The sequence below is a fragment of the Typopeltis vanoorti genome, chromosome 7 (genome assembly GCF_054136105.1).
Source record: "Typopeltis vanoorti isolate ZY-2024b chromosome 7, IOZ_Tvanoo_1.0, whole genome shotgun sequence".
NCBI classification, from domain to species: Eukaryota; Metazoa; Arthropoda; class Arachnida; order Uropygi; family Thelyphonidae; genus Typopeltis; species Typopeltis vanoorti.
In genome coordinates this window covers 93,479,218-93,506,135 of record NC_143555.1, presented here as the reverse complement: position 1 = coordinate 93,506,135, position 26,918 = coordinate 93,479,218, and the positions used below count along the sequence as shown (strand labels likewise).

The 26,918-nt window shown below is 35.8% G+C and overlaps 1 protein-coding gene across 1 annotated transcript in view; it reads right to left on the bottom strand.

Annotated features, from left to right (window-relative positions):
- Mip (Myoinhibiting peptide precursor) overlaps positions 1 to 26,218 on the bottom strand; it is a 51,007-nt gene extending 24,789 nt beyond the window's left edge. Inside the window, exon 1 of the mRNA XM_090396031.1 lies at positions 26,060 to 26,218. The gene's annotated coding sequence lies outside the window, so the exon portion shown is untranslated. The remainder of the gene's footprint in view (positions 1 to 26,059) is intronic.
- Between the last annotated feature and the right edge of the window lie 700 nt (positions 26,219 to 26,918).

Here is a 26,918-nt window from a genome sequence, read left to right as displayed (position 1 = left end):
GGATTCTACGACATTGCATAACTCATGTGTCCGTGTGTAGGCATTATTTGATAGTATTCACTTGTAACTCATGGGTAGATGTAAACGATTTTAAAAATCAACCTTAAAATACTAAGTTTGTTGTTCTGAATGCTATAGGCACCAGGAACATAATTCATTTTAATATATTTAACATTTTATTTGTTATGGTATTGAGGTGGGAAATAAATTTCAATGAGGATTACGAAAAAGGAAATTCTGATTATATTATTATCTACTAAATCATAAAAGAAAATTAACAATATTGTTGTTAAACATCGAAAACATGACTCGATTACTAGACACCATTTTTTTCTTTTTATAAAACAAATTGTTATAATTATTTGTAATGTATTAATTAAATTAACAATATTGTTGTTAAACATCGAAAACATGACTTAGACACCATTTTTTTTTTTTTATAAAACAAATTGGTATAATTATTTGTAATGAGAGATCATTTGCATTAATGGTTGAGACCGTAAGATGCTGTGATTAAAACCCTTGGAGGGTAATGGATGGCAATGCTGTAGCCAATGAAGTTCTAACTGAGGCTCGGCTATTGCTGTTATCCTTCTGCCATGATCAGAGCTTTAATAAGATCATTTGCTTTCAATTTGAATGTGAGTAATAAATCCCCAACGGAAAGGATTATTTTTTGTCACATTTTTAGGGAAAAAATATAGGGCAATTGAAGGAAGGATTGTGCGTTGCGACCTTCGGCTGGAAAGGAGCTAAGTTTGATCCTCGCCGTGATGAGAAGAATCATTATATTAATTTTTTGGAGGTTCTTAGAATATTGCAGAATCTCAAAGAAAATGCAACTGTGGGATTAGATGGGATAGCAGCTAGGGTTTTGCGAGAATGTGCAAGGGAACTGGCAATGCCTTTGACCAGGCTCTTTAGTTTAAGTCTCAGCTCTGGTAGATTTCCAAGGGAGTGGAAAGAGGGTAAAAATAAATCCTTTGCATGAAGGGAGGTTCTAAGACTGCAATAGCAAATTATAGACCAATCAGTATTTCAGGCGTGGTGGTAAAATACTAGAAAAATTGCTCAAAAATAGAATTCAAGAATGGGTACATAAAAATAGGATACTGTATGAGTGCGGGTCAGCCATGGGTTGGTCATGCCTTAGTAATTTACTAAATTTTTATAATAGAGTAACAGCTGAGTTGGATAAAGAAAATAACTACACAATGTTATTTGCTGTTGACAGAATACCACATGGAACTCTGTTACGCAAATTAGAATAAATGGAGATGGATATGACACTGGTTAAGTGGATAAGAGGGTGAATTCTAGACAGATAACAAAAAGTGGTATACGGAGGGGTAGAGTCCAGGCGAGAGAGCAGGTGAGTAGTGGTGTGTGCCACAAGGTTTGGTGCTGGGACCACTACTGTTTAATTTATACATAAATGATAAAGGAAATAATCAGAAAGGAAATATTCAGTTGTTTGCTGATTGTGCGAAATTAGTTAGAGTAACAGTTAGTCAAGGCGATGTGGAGAGCTTGCAGGACGATTTAAATAGGCTGTTAGTATGGGCAAAATTTAATGTCGAGAAATGTAAAGGTATTTTGGGATAAATGGATTACAAGCCGTGTATCACATTGATGGTACTGCACTCCAGGAAATAGATGAAGCTAGAGATTTAGGAGTGATGGTAGACAGAGAGTTAAAGTTTAGAGAACATATTGCTAAGGTTGCTAAAGTATACCTTAAGATTACTTGGCTATTGAAGAACACATTAAAAAGTAGAGATAAGGTAGTTGTAAATTATAAGACCTTAATACTCCCACATCAGGATTACCGTGCTCAAGTCTCATGGGTTTCTTGGGGATAAGGAAGCGGTAGTGATGATTCAGAGGCGAGTGACCTGTGGAATGTTTCCTATGAGGAGAGATTGAAATGTGTGGATTGGTTGATAGGAGACAAAGAGGGGGATATGATAGAAACATTTAAGTTGCTTAAAGGAGTTTATAGGATAGATGCAAGAGAAATGTTCAGCACTTGGCTAGAAGGACCAGAACAAGGGGGGGGGGGTCATCCCTGGTAGTTGAATAAAAGTGTAGTTAGTAGGGGTGTGACGATTAGATTTTTTGCTTGGAGAGTTGTCAATGAGTGGAATGGGGTGCCAGAGTCAGTTGCGAATGCTTTTTATGTTAATCGGTTCAAGGAGGGTTATGAATGATAGATTGTGTGGATAGATTCGGTCTCCCGCGATGAGTCTTCAGACTCCATGGAAGCACCCATACAACAACAACAACAACAACAATAATAATAACATTTCTTTCGTTCAATTGGTGATTCCCACTTTTAAATCTTTTAAAGTTATCTGATTAAAGTGAAAAAAAATTTTCCGAAGGGAATGCCTTACTACTGAGACCGGATAACTCACCTTCCGTATCAAGATATTATACAGGTTTCTTGCTTCTCCTAGATGTAATTCGAACCCAAGTGAATACAAATGAAGGAAAAGAAACGTCTTATATTACTCCTCGATAGTAAGACAGCATATGTTCGAATTTTTATAATTTATTCCAAAAATATTTAATAAAATGTTAAAAATTATTTCAAAATATTAATTTTACATTTGAATTAGAATATTTTAAAAAGCAATCTTAAAATACTAAGTTTGAATAATAAACTTATATTAATATAATCACTCACACGCTAACGCGTGTTATAAAATGTTTATAATTATCATGAAATGTGAACCTACGTTGGTGCAGAAAGTTAATTTTATCTTTATTTTTAGCTAAACGGAGGGGGGGGGGAGAAGAGCAGATTTTTTAACCTGGCTTTAAAAAGAGAATGTATTAGAGGAGGTTCAAACCAGCCCTGAAACACGCAGACAGTAGACAAGATCATTGTGGAGTCCTGTGTCAAGCTTTCCACGTACCATTGACGTTCTTTAGCTGTGGACTTCACAATCATCCTTACTTCCGTATGAGACCGGCTTTTAGTCGAAAAAGACCAGATAAAGGTTTCGCAGACTTGGACGGAAATCGAACCCAGGTCTTTACGACCAAAGGGCTTCGTCTATACCTAGGTTGCCAAACCTTTTCGGGCCACCGCCCACTTTGCAAGACATAAATTTTGTAACGCCCCTCCCATTATAACAGTTTGAATAAAACCATATTTGAAATATTTGAGACTGAATAAAACCGTATTTCAAATACTCAATACTGTGCTGTCGACATTTCTTCTTATATTCAGACATAATGAAATAATAAAATTTGCAAAAATATTCACAAAATAAAAGATTTAATTTACACTTTGTATGACTCCACTTATCTATCACACTTTCGATTGATGATTGTTGGCAAAGCACACAAAAAGTAATGAAACTTATTCCTAAACCACTGGTATTTTTAGATTTGAAATCTATCCCGAATCAACTTGTATGCATTGACTTGTTTGCAATACCATCGTACTCGTGCTTTGAACAAGTCACTGTAAGCACCCATATTCCTGTCAAAACATGTTGAATTGAGTGAATTACCTACGTAATAGTTGACCGACATACTACTAGTTAAGACTCGTCTGCTGCGTGGATAGACTAAAGCCTGTATGGCATGATCAATTTTTACAATAGCAAAAAATGAATAAATTTTTTAATTATATAAAAAATAGAAGTTAAAATATCCTGTATGACACGTTCAATTTTCTCATTGACATAGAAAATTGACATCCATTTCTATCTGACATGGTAAATTTTCAAATGATTAAATAATTGAAATAGAAAATTGATAAAAAAAATTGATCGAGTAAGACGGGCATAAGATCAATTAAAATTCAATATTTAAATTTTAAATGATTATCTAATCGCAAAATCACGAAAATAATTAATTTTTAAATATATATTATTAATTTCTTCTATAAAGAGCCACCGACTCCTAGACCGCCTGAATGCCCCGAAATGCTTCTGATCCCACTATAGCCCCCCCCCCCCCCCTAGAAGGCTTCAGCGCCCACTGGGGGGCGGTACCGTCCACTTTGGGAACCTATGGTCTATACCGACTGAACTACGGAGGCTCTCATTGTGGTTAAGTGGTAAATGAAATAGTACCAGCAGACAGGGATTTATTACTAAAACACCAGTTCGATCAAATGATAAATTTCCGTTTATCTTCATGATGAATCTAAACCGAAAAGTAAAGGAATCGTATTGCCACCTTGAAAAACAAGGCTTCTAATCAGGATTCATTTATTTCGCCTTCCAAAATTAGTAAATGGAATGAACTGATGTTGATCCAATTAATAACACGTAAACGTGTTTATGTATTCTTTCTAAAAGGTGTCAGTGAAGATGAATCATCCATTTACCACCAGCCTTCAAAACACACACACAAAGGATCTTACTTCCTCTTGATTTTAATGTGTTTGTCCATTCTCAAGTGCTTCGATTTACGGGAAACTGCATTAAGAAACGGCAACCAGTTCCCTTACAATCGTACTGAACAGAAGATTTGAAATATTTCTTCGATGGTGGTCAGGATTACAAAAGAAAAAAAAAAAGTTTTTTGTTTTGGAATTGCTTGTTTATCAGGCAGTAACTGAAGTTGAATCACAATACAATCTCAGTAGAAAGAATGGAATAGGCAAGTGATAAATAGATAAACATTTCAAATAAAAGAATTTTTTACAAACATTCCGTGAAAATTGGAAAACAAGAATAGGGCGTAGGATATTTCCCACTCGCGTGTGTGTGTAGGTGGAAATTCTAGAACGAGAAAAACAAATGGTGTTCAGCACCATACCCAGCATGCGTTCTATTACTCGACACCTTATTATTTCACGGAAACAAGAGAACACTCGATTTGTCATTTCCTCCCATCGTCAAATAATGTAGCAAATGTCCCACGTAATACGAGAAACAACCCGACAGGATCAATAAGCAACACTCTACTTTTCCGACCCACAGCAAACATTAATCATCCAAAAGATCCTCGCATGTGCGCGCGTGCATTCTGGACTCCCTTTATTCCGGTAACGCGCGCTTCGAAACTTGCATCCTTCATGGCAATCGGTCGCTGTGATGCGTTCTTTGTCCGCTGTCTTCTTAAAGACGGCTCGTCGTTGGAAAACGTTTAAAGAAAGGGCTTTCTTTCTCCCCCCCCCCTTTCCCTAATGGAATATCAAGTGGACCATGAACAGATGGAAGATGTATTATTATTATGGGCATCTATTATTCGTTAACTCATATAACAGTCCAGTGGGGAAAGCTTACTGTAACCCTATCTGTGCTGCATAACTGTTATATGACACCATCAATAGAACGACAACATCTATCACGAAAATCATGAATAACACATCAGCTGTGAAAGATTCGACTCTTCGTCCGCGTTTACTTAAGCAATGGAACTTCAACGTAAAATATTTTTTATTGGGAACAACAGCTAAATTTACACTTAACGAAAATTATATTTTAAGTGTTTCCTTTTTTTTTTTTTTATTTTTGACTTTAATATAGCATTCTTTGGATTTGAGCTAGAATGATTCACGAGCTGCGTGCTTGTAATGAAAAAAAACAAGTCCGTTTCAATAATAGGAATCACGTAGATTAAAAAATGAATCGTTACATTAAAAGAGATGCCATTAACCCACGAACTGTTCCCATATCTGTCATTTTATATTGTGATGGTGTGTTAAGAACAGATACTACACTTAATCTTATCCAAGAAATGAGGCTTTAAAATAAAATTTATTAAAATAAGGGTACTGCACTTTTATGGTGGTTCAATCTTTATGAATAATACAATATGTATATTGTACATACTAAAAAATGTACTTCGCCGAAATGATATATATATATACAGTATATATATATATATATATATATATATATATATATATATACGTTAAAGATACCAAGCTATTTTAAACTTGGTTTAATTCCATTTTCCAAGTAAGCAAACAGACAAATATAAGTCAAGTTTGCGCCTGCACGTACTGTAAGTCTAACTGACCCACAAGGTAGTGCAGGTCTTTAATAAGGTCAATGCACCTTTTGGTAACTTGTTTTGGTAAAATACTTATAAGTTCTGTATTACTTAACCTTGGTATTTCTAAGCCTGGCTCCCACTGATGAAACTTCAATAAAGGTCGAAACCGATCTGGGTATTGGTCCCCCTTGCCTTTAATGCATAGCATCATACATCTCCTCAAGGAGATGGGCTTTGCATTAAGGGTAAATATTAAGAATAGTGATCAGAGCTTATTCCAACTTTTTACCACGAGTTGCCCAGACTTGCACTACTTTGTGGGTCAGTTACACTTACAGTACGTGCAGGCGCAAACTTGACTTATATTTGTCTGTCTGTCTTACTTGGAAAATGGAGTAAAACCAAGTTTAAAATAGCTTGGTATCTTTAATATATATATTATACCTAAGGTAAAAAACTTTCTACATATATATATATATATATATATATATATATATATATATATATATATATATATGACAGAATGATCATTGACTCGGTTAACATACATAGTTTTATGAAAAAAAAATTGAATGACTAGAACCGAGATTTAATTAAAAAGGTTTTAATATAAACACACTACTAGTTTCGGCCTGTAACAGCCTTCTTCAGGTGACATTATAAAAGAAAAAAACACTAAACATTGAGGGTTAAAAGACTATGAACAACATAGACAGTCTTTATACATAATTAGCATTAAAACGTTGTAGTTGTATTTGAAGCTGTTCTTTCATTTGTTGCATTGTTGGGAGAGTGCGTGCTTGCTGCATCACGTGAACGCCAGTACATGATTACAGCTGAATGATTATCCGGGAGGTTGTAGCTTAAGTTGTTATTTAGATGAACAGGATTGAAGATGATTTCTCTCGATTCCACAATTTTTCTCTCTATTTCGTCACTGCAACGGAAGATGTTTGTAGATTTTTCCCAGCAGACTTTGTGACTTTGGTTATCATCATTAGGATTAGCCGAGAAGAGGATATGACTTGATAATGCACTTGCTCCCTGTCTCTTGTAAGTAATGTCTCTCAGTGTTCTTCCATACGCATTTCGACAGATTTGTCTGTCTGCCCGAAATAAGGAATGTCGCAGTCACATAATATTTTATATACGCCAGGGTATTTGAGTTGATGATGACAAGGTTTTGGGTGGCTAATTAAGGAACGGATCTTTGGAAGTGGAGTGAACAAGGTTCTGATATTGTATTTTTTTAGAACTTTTGCTAATTTATGTGAAACAGTACTTATGTAAGGAATAGATATATTGCTTTTGAATCTGTTTGTTTCTTCTGAGTGATGTCTGGGAGGATTAAGAAGGAATTTGTTAATGATTTTCTTGGAATATCCATTAACTTCGAAAGAAGTTTTCAGATGGTTTATTTCTGTAAGCAGTTCATTTGGATCATCAAGAAGAGAACGGGCTCTATGTCCCAAGGTGGAAATTATTCCAAGCTTATGAGGAGGGAAATGATGGGATTGACTGTGCAGATATCTGTTGGTATGTGTGGGTTTTCTATATATCGATATTTTTAGTTTACCAGCAGAAGAGCGAGTCAGTTTGACATCAAGAAAAGGCAAGGAATTATCCATTTCAAGCTCAGCAGTAAACTTAATACTTTGATGTCAGCTATTGAGATGTTCGAGGAAAACCATAAGGGATTCATGTCCATGGCTCCAAACAATGAAGACATCATCCACATAACGTTTCCAAACTTTAGGTGTTAAAATAAAGGAAGAGATAGCCTTAGTTTCAAAATCTTCTAAGTAAATATTTGCAAGAACCGGAGATAAAGGATTACCCATAGCCAGTCTATGATTTTGTTTGTATATATTATCTTGAAATTTGAAGTAACCGGAGCTGATGCAATGTGTAAGCAAGGCTAACATTTAAATATATACATATATATATATATATATGTATGTATATATATATATATATATACATATATATAGTATAGTACAAATTGACAAATGTACTTGGCCGAATATCTTGAACATATATATATATATATATATATATATATATATATCTTGAACATATATCTATATCTATATATCTTGAACATATATCTATATCTATATATCTTGAACATATATATTTTGAATTTTGAACATTGTACAAGTTGACAAATGCACTTCACCGAATACATTTCGTTTGAAATAACTTCACGGTACTAACATTTCAGTGTGGTAAAATATTATATTAAAAAATAAAAGGTGTATTTTTATATATCATTAAATAAAACAATAAAGCACTGCAAGAGTTCATAAAAAACTTACAGATGTCAATTATTATTATTATTAATATTATTTTTAGGACAAATTTGTTTGGACTGAATTTAATCGTCAGATAGAGAATAATGTCACGGATAAGTTCAGTCAATCAATGAGCCGATGTCTTTTGTCCGAAAGATAATTAGGAGCGTCTTGGTTACAGCCAGAATCAATTATTTCTCTTGTTGTCACTCTCATGCGAAAGCCACGAAATTCTATCCTTGGCTACGTTACTTATAAGTTCCTGCAGTGTGTAGATAAAACACCTATTAGGATTGGTATTGCGATGATACTTAACTAATGTCTAAAAGGATTGTTCATTTTAATGATGGACCCAGTTAACTAAAAGTATAGAGTTTTATTACGTTATTTCCGAGTGCCTAAAACTACTTCCTGTTTGCATCTGCAATAAATTTAACAATTAGATTGTGTCTGTTGTCCTTACTTCACAAAAGGTGATTTTTATTTCTCAAAGCAATCGTCCTTACACCTTTGTTGCAAATACCAGTTCAGTTTAATGAAGTTAAAGAAAGAAATCGTTATGGTAATTCACTTGACTGTCGTGAGCGCCATCTGGTATGACCTTTAAAAAGTACGCTGAACTTTTCCTTGTGTATTTAGGGATAACAAAAAAAAGTAATTTATAGTATTATGTTTGCTTGACGCAATTTTGGGTTACCTAGTTACCGATGCCATTTTGTCTATTCTAATTCTCTGCTTTCGTGATGGAAGTCAAAACATGAGTGATGGGTGGTTTACTGAAATGTAGCAGTACTGTTGCATTTTTTGCTGACCAACAGACCACTGCAATATGGCACACATTTTATTGGTCAAATACTTCGAGTTATAGGAATATGAATTTTTTAAAAATATTCTTTTAACAAAAGATTTTTTGAAAATCAGTTTTCCTTGATATCAACGAAAAATACGAGTGTAATAGATATCAAGGATTGATTAAGTCATTTCTCGCCCGATCAAATTATACGTTTACTAGATATTTGTTTTTCTTCGACAATGGCTCAGCTGAGTATAAATAAATACATAAATAAAATACATTTTGGAACAACCCTCAGAAAACTGCTAGGTCATGAAAAGATAAAATTAAGATAGTAAGGAAAAGTATATTTAAAAGTTGTTCTTCATGCTGTTTAACACCTAATAGGTTAATTTTAATTCTAAGATTCATCGCTTGTTGCTTTTTATCCAAGCTTATTTTATTTATGAAAATAACCGCAATTTTTGGCTAGAGACGACTAATCGCTTATGTCTAAAATGTTTGAAAATATTACACTGAAAGCGTTAAATCCTTTTTATATTGAATATCTGTACATTAATCAACAAAAGGAATCGTAAAGATTAACATACTCATTCATTAATTCAAGTATTGCTAACTTAAAAAAAAATAAATGTACCTCTGGCATATAGCTATTCGCCATTTTAGCTGTTTATTTATATTTTTATATATATTATTAACTTCCATAAAAATGCGTAAACACCCAAAAATGTAGTTCACCGGATGCCAACTTTTTTTTTTTGTTGTTACTATGGTGACGTAAAAATAATTGTTTCCTTATATCCATATAAGGACTGGCTTAAAGGGGCGAAGCAAGAATGCTTTTCATATTCCCCGTTGTCTGTAGAGGAGAGTGTAAGGATAAGGTGTTATTGAGCTATAAAGCTCTGATCATGGCAAGAGGGTAACGGCAATAGTCGAGCCTCAGTTAGAACTTCATTGGCTACAGCATTGCCATCCATTACCCTCCCTGGGTACCAATTTTAGTCGCCACGTACGACATGCATTAGCTACATTGGTGCTTTTTTTTAAAGTAAAGCAAACTCTAAAAATTAGGATGATCTCTAGACCTCTCCATAGTGGCCGAAAGACCGTCCAACTCAGCGTAGGATCCACTTGGTGATGGGGCACCCCCCACCACCGAACAGAACCGCTCATATTCCGGGGAAAAGCATCCACCGACAAGGCCCTCTTTCGAGCCACACCGGAGAACACCCTCCCCAGAGACTCAGAATGCTCTCTCAGGGCTACCCCCACCCCGAAATCAGTCCCCCCCCCTCACCGGGAGCAAAATTCCGGAAGAAACCTGAGAGAGCGAACTCTCGAAACTCAGCGTCCATTTAGTCGCCTCTTACGACATGCTTGGATTTGCATTGGTGCTTTTTTTAAGTAAAGCCGACTATAAAAATTAGGACGATCTCTAGACCACTCCATAGTGGCCAAAAGATCGTCCAGCTCAGCGTTGGCTCCACTCGGTGATGGGGCACCCCCCACCACCGAGCAGAACCGCTCATATTCCAGGGAAAAGCATCCACCGACAAAGCCCCTCACCGAGCTGTGCCGAAGAACACCCTCTCCGGAGACTCAAAATTCATTCCCAAGCAAACCTCCCGAAATCTAAGCCCCCTCACCAGGAGCGAAATTCCGGAAGAAACCTGAAAAAGCAAAACTCTCGAAACTCAGTATCCATTTTAGTCGCCTTTTACGACACGCATGGATTTACGTTGATGCTATTCTTATCCCGTCAACCACACGGGAGTATAATATAATATATATAATATAATTGTTTTTTTTCATATTTATAGTCCTTATAAGGACTGGCTTAAAGGGGCGAAGCAAGAATGCTTTTCATATTCCCCGTTATCTGCAGAGGACAGTGTAGGGATAAGGTGTTATTGAGCAATTAAAGCTCTAATCATGGCAGGAGGGTAACAGCAATAGCCGATCCTCAGTTAGAACTTCATTGGCTACAGCATTGCCATCCATTATGTGCTCCAAGGGTATTGGAATGAATTAATCAATCACCGACTATGTAAGTAAAGGTGAAATCTCAAAAAATCGGACGATCTCTGGGCCACTCCATAGTGAAAAAGACCGTCCATATCTCAGCGTTGGTTCCACTCAGTGACGGGCTCCCCCACCACCGAGCAGAACCGCTCAAATTCTGAAGAAAATCATTCACTGACAAAGCCCCTCAGCGGGCCGTGCCGGAGAACACTTTCCCCGGAGACTCAAATTGCTCCCTTAAAGCAAAAACCTTAAGAGAGCGAACTCAAAAACTCTCGAATCTCATCGCCCAAGGGGGTAACAGCAACAGCCGAACCTCAGTTAAACTTCATTGGTTCAGCATTGCCATCCATTACCCTCCAAGGGTATGAAGCAATCACCGACTATGTAAGTAAAGGTGAAATCTCAAAAAATCGGACGATCTCCAGGCCACTCCATAGTGGGCAAAAGACCGTCCTAATCTCAGCGTTGGTTCCACTCAGTGACGGGCTCCCCGACCACTGAGCAGAACCGCTCAAATTCCGAAGAAAATAATTCACCGGCAAGTACCCCTCAGCGTGCCGTGCCGGAGAACACTTTCCCCGGTGACTCAATTGCTCCCTTAGGGCAAAACCTAAGAGAGCGAACTCATTAACCTAGGATAACAGCAACAGCCGAACCTCAGTTAAACTTCATTGGTTCAGCATTGCCATCCGTTACCCTATATGGGCATCTCATATAAAATCAATCACCGCATCTCGCGGTCGATTGATTCATTCATCTATAATTGTTTTTAGTCCTTATAAGGACTGGCTTAAAGGGGCGAAGCAAGAATGATTTTCATCTTCCCCGTTATCTGTAGAGGACAGTGTAGGGATAAGGTGTTATTGAGCTATTAAAGCTCTGATCGTGGCAGGAGGGTAACAGCAATAGCCGGGCCTAAGTTAGAACTTCATTGGCTACAGCATTGCCATCCATTACCTTCCAAGGGTATTGGATTGAATGAATCAATCCCTCACCTATAATTGTTTTAAGACAACAAATGAATTATGATTATTTATTATTGATATTTTCAGTTGGTGTCGCAGTTTTACAGTTTTATTTATTTAATTTTACATTAAATTAAATAGTTCTATTATTATGTAATATAATTTATATATATATAACTTATTTTATTATTATATAATACATAATAAAATGACCATTATAAATAAACTAACATTTGATTTAAAAGAAATATAATGAACGAACTGTTAATCAGCAAACCAGCAACTCCTAGTTATATTATTTGAGAGAATTTTCGATCTATCCAATAGTAATAATGAAGTACAGACACGCGTTATAGACATTTATTTACTGGATGAAAACATTTATTCTCCCGAGTTGTTTGCAGATCTGTACGAGTCAGGAAAGCAGAATGAAGGCAATTGTCAGTAAACTAGGTTAAATGACCATTATCGATAATTATTTCACTTACCTGTGAATAATAACGATTTAGTCGTTTTACCAATGTGTATTGCACTGTAAATATCGTTGTACCATGTGACTGGCCAACAATAAAGATCACGCTTGGCTTGGTAACAGATGAATAAATGGGCTATTCATAATAACTATGGCAATACAAAGATTATCTCACCAGCGAAGAGCATTATGAGATGGACAATATTACGCATGGCATTTAGTTGATGAAAGGCAAATATTTTTCAATGAATGCCTCTCAGATCGATGCAACTCGGTGTTGATTTGGTGTGCGCATGTAAATAGAAATAATAAGAACCAATCTCGGTAAAATTGCCCCCCCCCTCTTTGTGTATTTATTTTTTATTAATAAACGAAGAAGACTAGTAAAGAAAAACCTCTCATTGTTTGCTCGAGTTATATTTAGTATCTTGATGCACTTGAATAAATACGCTAGCAATCCCGGGGCTATTTAAGTATTGTATATGAGTTCACATAGAGTCCATTTGACTAACTAGCCAATGACGTCATTGGCAACTAAAAATACAAGATCTTAAGTGATGTTTTAATACACTGGACTGTATTTTTAGCAAAATAAATAAATAAAAACTTGGTTCTATTTATGGAAAATTTAGCGAAAGAGTGATATGAATCTGAGATTTGTGCTCTTAGGGCTTAGGACTCTTGGATAATCCTGCTTACTGGATAAAGGCACATAGAGAAGAAAGGTCGATGATCGTTAAGAATAAAGTCTTCAGTTCTTCCCGTATTGCTGCAATTAAAACTTTCTGGCATTGTTAACTTAGAAAGACAGAAGTTCTTTCTGTTGATTACTTGAGTCTACAGAAATAGTACAACGAGAGAGAGAGAGAGAGAGAGAGAGAGAGAGAGAGAGATGATAGTCGCTTTGGGACCAGCAACAGATGTTTCTGTCTCCACGAAAGGCAATTTGGCCACCATCAACTAAATTGAGAAAGCACTTTCCGTTCACTTAATTTGCTACTTACCGCCTCATAAAATACAATACATAGTCTCTTCTGTTCCTCACGAGTTAATTGTATCCAATCGGCAATGGAGAAATGGAAGAAAATAAACGGGCGTGATCTCCAGAAGTCCTTAAATAATTTCCGTAATATTAACATAAAATCACACACACACGCACGCACGCACGCTTAGTCTGCATGATACTCCATTCCCGTATTTGATAGTGTTTTGGTTATTCAAATCTCGAAAGTGCGACAAGCAGAATTTGGAATCTCGTCAAAGATACAAACGAATACGTATCGATGTATTTATGAGAGATTCAGTAATGTGTCGGATCCAGTTTGTCTCTAGCACGTTCGGAAAGGCGTAGCAACATTTACCCTTCGAGTAGAAAAACTTGGGTTCGAACTCATGCGGGTTAACTCACCTGGGTTCGACTCCCGTCTTAGACACAAAGTATAAGGATTTTTTTCAACTGAAAGAGCGTAAGTCGGTCTGATACAGAAACTTGGGTTTATTAGACTTCAAACTGGCCGAAAAAATCTAATAAGCCCTAGGCATTTAACAAACCCAATTGATAAGCACATTGCTTAGTAGAGGCAAATCTCAAAATTGCAACACGATGCATTCTTAAAGAAAGTTGACGAATCCTAAATGAATGGATCTCAGGGATGATTTTATAATAGACGTTTATGTTATAAATGGTAGATGTATTCTCCAGAGATACCGAAGACTTTCCTCTTGTGAAATAATCAAAAACTAACATTATTAGATTGCTAAATATATCATTGCCGGTCTGGTTGGCCGAGTGGAGAGCACAGATCTCCTACTAACTGACTGTGGGTTCGAAGTCCGCTATGGGCATGGATGTTTGTGATTTCCTTCTAATTCTGTGTGCAACGGGAGTTGCGACTTTACCACTTCTTCTTCTTATAGAAAAGACTTCAACCCAAAAAACCCCATGAGGTATAGAAGTGATCATACGACAACCAAAAGACGGCAGTGTGACTCTATATGTATTTCTGGTCTGTACAAAACGGGTCGAGTTCTCTGATTAGGGGTAGTAGATAATTACTGCATCCTTGTCTTCAGTATCTCTGGAGAATACATCTACCATTTATAACATAAACGTCTATTATAAAATCATCCCTGAGATCCATTCATTCATTCAGGATTCGTCAACTTTCTCTAAGAATGCATCGTGTTGCAATTTTGAGATTTGCCTCTACTAAGCAATGTGCTTATCAGTTGGATTTGTTAAATGCCTAGCGCTTATTAGATTCGTTTCATCAGTCGTTCTGCGCTCCTGTCATTTCTGATGTTTAACTAGTTGGATTTTCTTGAAATTTGGTAGTATCCTTGCAAATATTTTTTTTTTGTTTGTTACTTGAACCATTTGCAGGAGCACAAAAGAAGCAAAACATCGACATTTCGCACAGACTCCGCTCCGACCGTGTGAAACTGAACTCTAAATCCGTTAAACTGGACCGAAGTTAATGAAATTTGTTATATAGGATGATTATTAAAATTTGCGGAATCATTTCACTTTTGGTTTCAGTGACCACATCTAGGGACAAAATTATATGTTCTAAGACAAAACGGGTTTAATAAAACGCTTTCAATATTTTGACGTAACAGTCGGATGTTTATAATCGTAGTGCCACTGATCGACTGGCTTCTTTGAATGAAATAAAATAGTTATGATAGTAGTTCTCGTGATAGCGACAATCGAAAATTTAGTCGATTGTGCTTTTGTCCAAAGTATTCACATTCGAACTATGAAAACATTAACAATCAACCATTGAAAAGTTAGTTTGAAAACGAATCTGTTTTTTAAGGAATATTATACCGGCTTATTCTTTTAAAGTCTTCATACGTCTTCGAACTTATTTTTTTAATTTATCATTGTCATGCTAAAAGTTAAATGCCTTTGTTGTTGACGTCGTCATTGTCGTTGTTGTTGTTGTTGTGTGTGCGTGTGTGTGTGTGTGTGTGTGTGTGTGGTTCATTTATATATCATAAACAGCGACAAATGACTGGTGCCATAAGGACGACAAGCTTTCATTCCTTTGCAGTAAAAAATGGGAACCCAATAGATAAAAAGCAGTGCGCCCCTTATAATAAAACGTTCAACTTGTGATTTTTGGGATGTTAATTAGCCAGCCTGGTTGACCGAGTGGTTAGCGTATCCATTTTCCAGCCAAAAGGCTGCGGGTTCGAATCCCGCCGTGGGAATGGATGTTTGTGATTGTCTGGGAAAATAATAGTGCTGGTGGTCGGCGGTAGATGGCGTTGGTGTAGATGATGATAGTTGCAGTTGGTACATTGGTGGAGACGGAGAGTTAAAGAGTAGGTGCCCTCCCTCGATGAGTCTTTGGACTCCCTGAAGGTGTTACATAATAATAATAATAATAATTATTATTATTATTATTATTTGGCGAAAACCTTAAGATCAATTAAGGCATGGTAATAGTTGAATACTTCTCTTTAACTAATGGGTCTGGGTTTTCCAGTACTTTCTCCAACTTCAGCTCGAGGTAGTGCAACAATTCAAACTTCATGGTTGATTAAACTAGCTCAGAAACCTACGTCATGTGTGGTTTTGTATGTAAATGCACCTACACAAAAAATTGATGGAAAAATTTTGTAAGAATATAGAATATAAATATCACAAAATTACAAAATGTTCTGGAGGAAGCTGCGTTAAAAGCTTTGAAATGGACGAAATAGACTGTAAAAGAATTCAAATTGAAGAAGGCGATATAAACGGAAGATAGAAATATTCTGAATGTCTTTAGTAATTACTTTGAAAGATTATTAAATGAAATAGGCAGCAACAGTGCAGTAGTAGAAAACATTCAAGAGTGAAGGCAAAAAGGATTACATTCAAAACATCAATACTTGAGGTAATAAAAGCATTAGACATTTGAAATGCGGAAAAAAAAACATCTGGAACGAACAGATGATTCGGCCAGAAATGTTCAAATATAGAAGTATAAAAGTGTTACAGTGTTTATAATACATAATTTAGATGGAGTAGTCAAAGTGGTCGAATTCCAGATGATTGGAATAGAGCTCTCATAACACTCATCTATAAAAAGGGAAATAAAACTGAATGTCAGCATTACAGAGAAATTCGCAAACTGAGTTTTCCATATAAAATTTATGCAAACTTATTTGAAAAGAGGTTGAGAAAGATTGTGGAAGAGAAACTTGGAGAAAATCAAGCATGGTTTAGGCCAAACAGAAGTTAGGATCAGATTTTCTGTTTTAGACAAATAGTTGAGAATTTATGGGAATATAACGAGGATCCGTGCTTAACTTTAGTAGATCTGGAAAAAGGATACGACAAGGTATAAAAAGAATATTTCTTGAAAGTACTATGATTATATAGGATAAATGGAACATTATGCAGACCAATATATAGCTGATACTTAAGTCGGATGTCAGCAATGAGAACTGAAGGAAGTACAGAAAGTTGATTTGATGTGAAATCAGGTGTAAGACAAAGATGCATATTATTTCCGCGGTTATTCATCATCTATATGGATCGGATGATGAAACAAAGTGGCATAAGGCCTGATATCAATATTAGATATTTTACTTTATGCTTATGATGTCGTATATTTCTAAATAAAGTAAGTACTAAGTCTCCAGGATTCTTCTTGTCTGAGTAACTTGTAACAAATTTACTATGAAATTCGCAATAAAAAGAAACAAAATCTTTAAATAGGCAGGAACATTGAAAACATCGACTGCATCCTGAGTGGAGAACCTATAGAACAAGTAAAATATTTTAGCTCTTTTAGCAATGTTTAGTGAAGGTAGCAAATTAAATATCGAAACAAAGAACACAACAAGAAACGCAGATGTGCTGAAAAGTCAGGTGAATAATTTTATATGAAATAGGAGAGAAATTAACCAAAACACTAAACTAGCTGTATTCAAGATAGCGTTGAAACCAATTTTAAGGGTTAAAAAATAAAACACTTGATCAGAGACTAAAGACCAAAGTGTATTGGTTGTAAGAAAAGTAAGGGATTGAACATATGTCATCAATTGCAGAAACATATTAAACATGAAGATACTGAAGACAATCGTTAGCATCGTTTTTATTGATTTCGTTAGCATCGTTTTTATTGATTTCGTTAGCATTTAAGAATGTGTGAACAGAGCGTATCTAAGGCGGTAGGGTCATTTAAAAGAATGGGAGAGGAAAGGTTAGCAAAATAGGTGTTTGATGTTAATATGGCAAAAAAAAAAAGATTCAGAGGAAAACGTGCATTAGAAGACAGAAATATTCTTTTAGTATCGGAGTTCTGATAAATAGGAGATTCATTTTGAAAATTGTTGATAGGAGGCTAATATTAACTTAAATTTTATCATGTACTATTATCATAGTATCTCTGTAGATCCCTCGGGATGCATATCAAGAATTTGATGATGATTTTTTCTATTCATTGCATTTTTTTTTATCATTGAACAGTACTTGTCAATATTCTTCACCTTAAAATGTACAGAATCAGCTTAATCCTAGTTATCGCCAAACTGTTATTGACGAGTGTTACCATTGCCGCGTTATAGAGGATCTATGGCAAATATGGAGTTTAAGCAACTGTTTACTTGCTGGCAGAATAAACAGAGTAAAATTAACCTTTCAAATGTCATTATCACACTTGATGGGTCTAAAAATGATGTGCAGCACGAGATATGTTACTATGCATCGACTTCATTACTGAAGGATAAAAGCGTTTCCCTGAATCGGGGTTCGATAAGATACTCTTCTGAGAGTGGAACAGAAGTAAGGCTTTCCCTATCATAATTTTAAAACTATCTTGCAAACTTATTCATTCTACTCGTCTATATTATTCTGGTAAATTCTTTAGGTACTGTAGCTTCTGCCATTATTGATACGATAGCTTTCATATCAAGTATGAGATGAACTATATGTTTCTATTCAATGGGGAACAGGAATTTCCTCCAGGCGCCAGTTTATAAATATTTGATTTAAATCATGACGTTTAGATAATATTATTAAAAACACTTCATGATTTTTATTGCGATATCAAAAAGTCTTACTTCCAATGTCACTGAGAATAGTGGGAAGTTGTAATCCTTAATTAGCAGAGATTACGTGTTGATTCATTCAAGAGAAAATAGTCGTGTGTTCCATAAAATATTGGGGAGGAGGAAGTTGTTCCAAAAAAAAAAAAAAAAAAAAACATAGAATCGAGTGGCCAACATGCTCCCCAGATCTCAACTCCATAGAACATTTGGGACGCAGTAGGAATACACGTTGCTGCTCGAAATTCCACTCCAGAAAACAAACGAGGTCTCATCCTCTCAGAAGGGCCAGTTTGCCTCAAGAACTCCTGAATCACTTGGTGCTAAGCACGGTACGATGTTGCGAGAGCTGCATCGCAGTTCGGGACGGACATATTTTATAATGAAATGTGTCTCCGGATAGTTTTCTGTAAGCACTGTACACTAATTCCTTAACATGTCCTTACTAAATTTGGAACTTTTGCCAAAACGTATTGCAATTTTAATTTTACGAAATCTATAACATATTTTTGTGTAATATAATTTATTCGTATGCTGGCAATAAATTTATGTCCACATTTGGCTGAAGTCATGAAAATATTTTCATATACAGGTAAAAATGTAGTTCTTCCTTGGCTTTTGGACACCAGGGTAAGATCTTGACTTACTCTCTACAAGGGTAGGTAGAAAATGCTACGCACAGGAGTAAAGTATTGCTGTATTCGGAAACATTACGTTCAAGTCTTCTGTCCAGAATACTACGAATTTCTAGACTTCTTTTTTTAATCACATCAAGTCTGAATTAATTATTCTCAGGCATTTTTGCTTGGCCTGAAATGTTAAAACTACGGACTATTCCTACTTCGAGATAGTCCTTTGACCATCTCGAAAGAGCAACGATTTTTGTGTAAGGTTTTCCATATAACTGACTGCCAGAAAGTCTTTGTTATTAGTATTCAAGAAGTGGGGCATAACCATGGTGTCTTTTAATGAATGATATCACACTGCAAAATTACACAATTTTTATGTGAGTCCAATGCACCAAAATATATTGTACATTAATACTGTAAGCATAAAGTTACCTACTCTGGAAACTGTTTGCTCAAGACCGAAAATGGAGCTTTTTTCAAACCATCTGAAGCCTCTGCAATGGAATGGTGGTAGTGGTCTCATACTGGACAATAGTTTCATACTGGACAATCTCATACTGGACAGTGTGGGTTTATAATTAGGTAAAACAAGAAGGAAAAAGTATACGATAGCGTAACATAATGGCTAATCATTTCGAATCATTTGACCTATTTTTATATTTAACTGGTAGTATTTAATGCTAAATTGAAATGAATCCAAAAATGATTCTCATTACCAAGTTTCATCAAAACCAGTAGAAAGCTGCTATATGTGTATACAAGATGAACAAAAACTAATCTAGGGGAAGACAGCTGAGACTTGGAGGAAAAAAAAAGACGATGTGAGATTTACACTCTTTTGTACCCAAAGCTCGGCTAGTGATCATAAACCATTCTGTCAGGTAACGATCTCACAGGATTTCGCACCTCCTCTACTGTATATATTCAATCTTCATGGAAGAGAAGTATTTGAGGTCAATGTTTCCAAGTCATTAATGATATCTTCGAAGAGAATGAAAGTTCTGTGAGCTTTCTTAGTCTAGTCGATATCAACCATGATTTTGATTAGAATGAACTGGCTTTGAATCCTCTTCAGGTGGCATGAACTCTTTATAATAATTGTTAACTGAAAGTGAGTTGGCTGGTCTCACGGAAAGGTGACAATGATTCTCTCCAGCACAAACTCAGGTTTTTAATTCTGCGAAGGTAGGCAAAGAATATTTGCAATTAATATTCCGTAGCTTTAACTGTTTTGATAGTGATTCAACTCAATTCCAAAGAAATTCCTGTCATATTTCAACAGCATTTTAAATTACTTACATCTACCATTGTCACAAATTTTGCAGATGGAGTGCCGATTTTCAAAAACTTTCAGAATCAGTGGTAAAATTTTCGTTTATTGATTTATTTGTTTTTACTAGAAATATCTCCAATGGATGATAAAAACTAGCCTCTTCCTTTCTTCGGTTGACTGATAATAATTTTCTCAAAACTGTTGCAACGTGTTCAAAATTAATGCCCCCATTTATGTTGAATTGCAATGATCATTATGAAACATGCGCTGCTTGGAAAGAGGTCATCGGACACAACCATGGGTAAGGTGCATCGTGCCATGTAATGAGTCACGTTTGTAGCTGGTATAAATTGGAAGAATATGATGCTCCCAAGTCAGTACAACTGTGTGTCCTGCTGAAATGACTGCGAGCGGGAATCGCACAAAAAACATGCAGAACTGAGGCTCACAGCATGTTTCCATGGTGAGACCACTATACGCAAGCCCCACATTAACCGAACCAACATGAAACGTCGTCTTCAGTGGTGCAATTCATCGGAGCAGATGAACTGGTGTGGGTGTGGCGGATGCCCAGTGAACGTCTTTTACCAGAGTGTGTAATCCCCAACTATGAAATTCGGAGGTGGCGGTGTGATGGTATGGTCTTGTTTTTCCTGGTTTGGCCTCGGACCTGTATTTCTGGTGCCACGAACGTTGAGCTCAGAGAGGTATCTGAACATTCTGGACAGTGCAATGCTTCCTGCTTTGTGACGTTTCTACGGAACTGATCAAAGACAATGCACCGTGTGTCATAAAGCTGCTGTAATTGCGTGGTTTGTGGGCATAAACTTCTTCACACTTGACTGGCCTCCAAAGAGCCCTGATCTCAACTCTATTGAACATCTGTCGGATGAATTGGAGAGTCGAGGGGGGGGGGTGAATGGACGTTACGTCCGCCCCACGACAGTGCAGAACCTCATTATATGCGTACAGGAAGAATGGTTCAAATTCCCATTGATCGCTATCGTACGCTTGTAGAAAAGATACCGGTAGGATTGTAATACATCTTTAGGCGTCATGGCTGTTTGTCCCTCGCATTATGTTGTCCGTTGACTTCTTTCCAAGCAGCGTATAAAGAAATAAATAAAACGAAACAGGAAAAAAAAAATTGGTGAGATTAAAAGTACTAATGAAAAATTGCAAATTAGTTTATAACAAAGAACGGTTCTTATTACAGAAATACCGATACAGAAGATATCGAATTTATCTAAGCTTCATATGCATAACGCAATCTTAAAACCATTTTTATTCATTATGAATAAAATGGTCATAATTATGAATAAAAACTGCCATTCACTTCACACGAAAAACAAAAGTCTTCGAATATGTGACAGCTGAGCAGAAATATCCTGCACAATTTTGACAAAACATTGTATTGCGTTCTTCATCCGTGTTTGACTCTTTTGTGGATGAAAAACGCGCGTGCTAGTGATGAGGAATACGTTACCGGAGGATACATCTGACGAATAAGAAGGGAGGAATGCAAATGAGGATGATATTACCAGCTAAGAATTTCAAGGTTTCACAAACAAGCTTCCAGTATGTGTTTCTGCACCATTTGTCAGCCATTTCTGATAAATTTTATTCTAAAGCGTCGGAGAATCATTCTTGTGGATTGTTTGATTCATAGTCTATCCTTAGAGACGAAATTCCTGCTCCTCCGCGTCGCTAATCACGCTTTCTATGGGTTGTATATACGGAATAATTCAGATGTTAGCTTTTTACTTTGCAATAAAAATTAAAACCAGGATGTTTTCTTTTTATACCGTGTGTGGGCTGTCCCATGTTATAGAAGTGAAAAATCCCGAATCCTGTTCCTGTAACTTAAGCCAATTCAGCTTAAGTACTAGTTACGATCTTTCAAGGAGAAAATGTTGTGGTCCGTAAATTGTGTTATTGATTAGACTATATTCTTGCTTCGACCGACCATTTACTGCTAACAGGAGCAATTTATATTTGCAATTGCAGCAATTCCCGATTAGCTGGACACAAGTTCCGATTAGTCAGGTAGGGATAATATGGGCTCATCTTTTAAGTCCTCTTTACAATTTGCTTAATAATACTTTTTTAAACTATTAAATACACATATATAAGTGCTTGATTTTTCAAACCTTCCCCCACTCACCTCTTTCTATTGTTATTCCAAATATTCGAAGGTTTACTATTTTTTTTTTTCTGCATTCAAAGCGCGAGAATTCTTTAGAGCCTTCTTTAGTGTTCATATAAAAGAAATCACTGAATTTTATAATGAAAACCCATTACAAATTAGGTTGAAAACATCAGTTTCCCGGCTAAAATGCTCGAATAACTTTGGAAAGGAACTCTGTAAGACTGTGAAAATAGTGTAAGACTCTCTAAAATAGCTATAATGCTCATACCGCAATGAAGGTCTGAATGAATAAGTGGTCATTACGAAGTCTATATCAGCCTTATAAACACTTCAAAGTAAAATATGCCAACGGCTATACTTTCATATTACCAAAAAGTTCGGTGAGTGCTGGGAAACAGAAAATAGCCTTAAAAAGACATTTTCTCATCTCATCTCATCTCAGATGCCTTAAAAGGACATTTTAAGGCATCTGAGAGATGGGCGTATGCAGCGGTTTGATGATAGATCGGAGATAGGATCCGTGTCAACCTTTTATGATGGATCTCTCTTTCACACACACACACAGACGCGCGCGCGTCTGTGCATGTTTACATAGTTTACTAAGTTTACATCGAAACCTTATAACCTTATCGCATGAGGCCGGCTAAGTCGCCTTCAGTTGAAACCAAACGTAATTCGAACCCAGGTGTTGTCGGTGATTAAATATTAAATTATATTAATCTTAATATTTAATATTAATAATTAAATATTAATCACGACAAATTACAATATTTGTCGCGATTAATGCGAAAAATACAAGAAAAGCGTCTATGAATTGTTTTAGAAAATTACCGATCAATTCGAATTCCTCCTGCAATAGTAAACGTAAACTTGATCTCAACGGAGCCAAGCGGGTGTCCACCAATCGGTTCTTGGAAGAATTCATGGAGATACTATGGAATAATAACAACCATAATGCTATCCAAGAAAGGTTAGAAACACTCGCACTGTGAAAAATTAAAAATGCAATTATTAATATCAAAATTACTTGAAAAACATTTCCCCGTGAAGTGTGAGAGCTAATTTCAGAAACCAAAATATAAATACTTGAAGAGATTAAAAATTAATTTGTGATGAGTCTAATATTATAAATATTAATATTCATCGATAGCATTTTAATTAATTTAAAGAGATATCAATTCGGTTGCATTACCTCTGTATAACCTCGGCACTTTTAAATAATCAGAAATATCTTTCTTAAAATATATACTGTAATCACTGATAATATTGTTACTTAAAACCTAGAAGAATTATACTACTGGAGTTGTATATATATATATATATATATATATATATATATATATATATAGGAAGGAAACAAAGACTCTGTTATTAAAATCTATATATTTTGATTCGATCGTGTTTTATGTCTAACATCAATTAAATTTTAAAATAAAATAAATATATTTATTAATATTAATAAAACAATTAAAATATTTTGAATTAATATTTCGGAAAAATAATACATCAGTTTTAAAAAATAATTTAGTTCTTTTTAAATATACCAGTAAATTATTTTGATAAAGACACTATAAATATTTGCCTGAAAAGTTTCTTATACATGATCAGAGCTTTAATAGCTCTTATACATATTAACCCTATGTGGTGGCAGGGATAAAAATAGCCTCACTGTAGCCCATGCATGTCGTACGAGGCGACTAAAATGGGTACCCAGTGAGGGTAATGGATGGCAATGCTGTAGCCAATGAAGTTTTAACTGAGGCTTGGCAATTGCTGTTACCCTCCTGCCATGATCAGAGCTTATATAGTTTTATATAGTTTTATATTATTATCCCATCCGTACATTTTCTTGTACAGATAATGGGGAATATGAAAAGCATTCTTGTTTCACCCATCTAGCCAAAAAAAAAAAAAAATCTTCCATATTAAGTCGTTTATATTTATGGTATACGGAATGTGTTGTTCAGCATTGTGTGAGTTTGTGCAATGGTACAACTCCCAGAAAAAATGACAAGAATGAGAATAATCACCAGTTTCATAAGTGCATCGTATTAAGAATTTTGTAAGAGACATTTTTGCGACTGCAATGGCACGTTCACGAGGTATTTTCGGGACTTTAGTCATTTTTTAATTGTTTATTCAACTTAAAATTTCAAACTTTAGTAATAACACATTTCAGATTAATCTTAGTAAATTGATTTTTAAAACAACAGCAACCAATTTTTTTATCTTTATTCACTTACCTCTCCTACTTCAACTCATTAAACTACGACTTTTGAATTTATTCCACTAAGCATTTTTCAGTTTTGCGTTTTCTAGAAGTTCAGGTTTGAAGTAAAAAATATGTTCTTGAAACTTGGCTATCTTTAATTTTTTTTTGTCCGTAAAAGATCGAGAATTATTACTTCAGTATCATTTAACATTACAGTAAAATGACAGGATCTCTCTCTCTCTCTCTCTCTCTCTCTCTCTCTCTCTCTCTCTCTCTCTCTCAGAGCATCGGTAGATCATTCGATGCCCTTTGACTGAAAAATAATCCGGTTGGAATATCATCTAGGACACAAATAACCTTTATAAGATTTTTTTCCAGTGAATGACGAGTTAACTGGTCTCATGCGGTGGTGGTATTATTTTTTGTTTCAGAAACTCGGGTTTCTTCGGCCTACAGAAAACAAGAAAAGTGACAAAAAACAAAAAATACACGCAAGTTAACACACAATAATACACCGGCCTCAGAGCCTTAGCAATTCCAAACAATGACAACACACACACACACACACACACACACACACACACACACACACACACACACACACACACACACACACACACATTCTCTATGAAACTGGAGAGGTTTTCGCTTTAAAAAATATCCAATATCTTTCATTCTTTACTATTAATAATAACAAATATTATATCAGTTAAGATGAAAATCTAACACATTAGATCGAAACTCAATTAATCATACGTAAAAAAAAAACACTATGGACAAACGATTTGTATTTTTCAAGATGAAACGAAGAGAAATAGTATTACGTAAAGTTTCTAGTATGACGAAAACTATATTGCATTACGAAAAGAACAGTAAAAATGAAATAAAATCTTTATAAAGTGTTGTTTTTCGTTATCCAATATGTCACAGCCACAACTGTTAACAATGCAATTTCAGAACGTGGGTGCGCGTACAACGCGACATAAATCATATTTGAAACTTCACTCAATGTCTGAATAGTTGGCCAACTTCGTGCTGCGCTAGAGTAGATAATAATGCAATTTTCAAACGTAATTTCACCAAATTAAACACGAGACAAAGTCAACGCTGACTAACGTACATTCAAGATACATGCAATGCATGAATTTGATGGAAGACACCAACGAAGATATAAAATAAAGTTAATTAACTGCCGTAATTATAAATAGTTTAACACATTAATTATGTCTGACCTGAGGTGCACACAATTCCAACTGTTGCCGACTTTCTATTTTTTTTTTTCTCTTCACTTCTAAAGTTCTGCGCTGTCGTCTGACCTCTTTTAAATGATCAAAACGGCTTGTCCCCTTACAGATGGACCGGGATGGTAGGACGCTTGACCAAGATGTCTAGAAGCGACGGTGACTGCGTTCTGACGGGCCACCCACTCTCCCGTGGTCTTTTATGTGTGTTGCAAACCGCAACAACCAGTGAATGCTCCGCATGTCAAGCACGGCTCGGAGAACGGTCCCCTGATTCGATTGGAGGAGGACAAGGATTACGCAGAACGAGTCAGCGGGAAAACACATCAGGTATGGCGCGAAGTGACGCGGGGGTCAACAGCGACTATCACTGCTTAAGGAAAAGTTACCGGATTGATGTGCTTACTGGCAATTGCGTGGTCCGGGACTAACGAGGTTTTAAAGTTTTTCCACCGTCTGATGTCTCTCGGGTGCGTAAATCGTGCTCTTGAACAAATTTCCTTTCGACACAGGTAGGAAGCGTCTAAATGCTTTTTGGCTTATATGCGTCTGAATTCTAGGACTTTTCTGTTTTTCATATTTTATATTGCACTAAAGACTCTTTCTCACCTTCAAATTTGTATTCTTTTGTCTTTTATTGCTTTTTCTCTTTTTGTTTTCTTCCTGTCCTCTGCTTATTTTGTCTCCGTTTCCAGTTTTCTTTACATCCTCTGTTCTTTTCATATTCAACTCCGATGACTGCTCTCTGATTGTTTTCTCTATTTTTTTTATTATTATTTTTTTTGTTGTTGTTGAAGAATCTGTGTTACGAACCAAAATGTTGCTATATCTTATGTATGCGTTAATACTG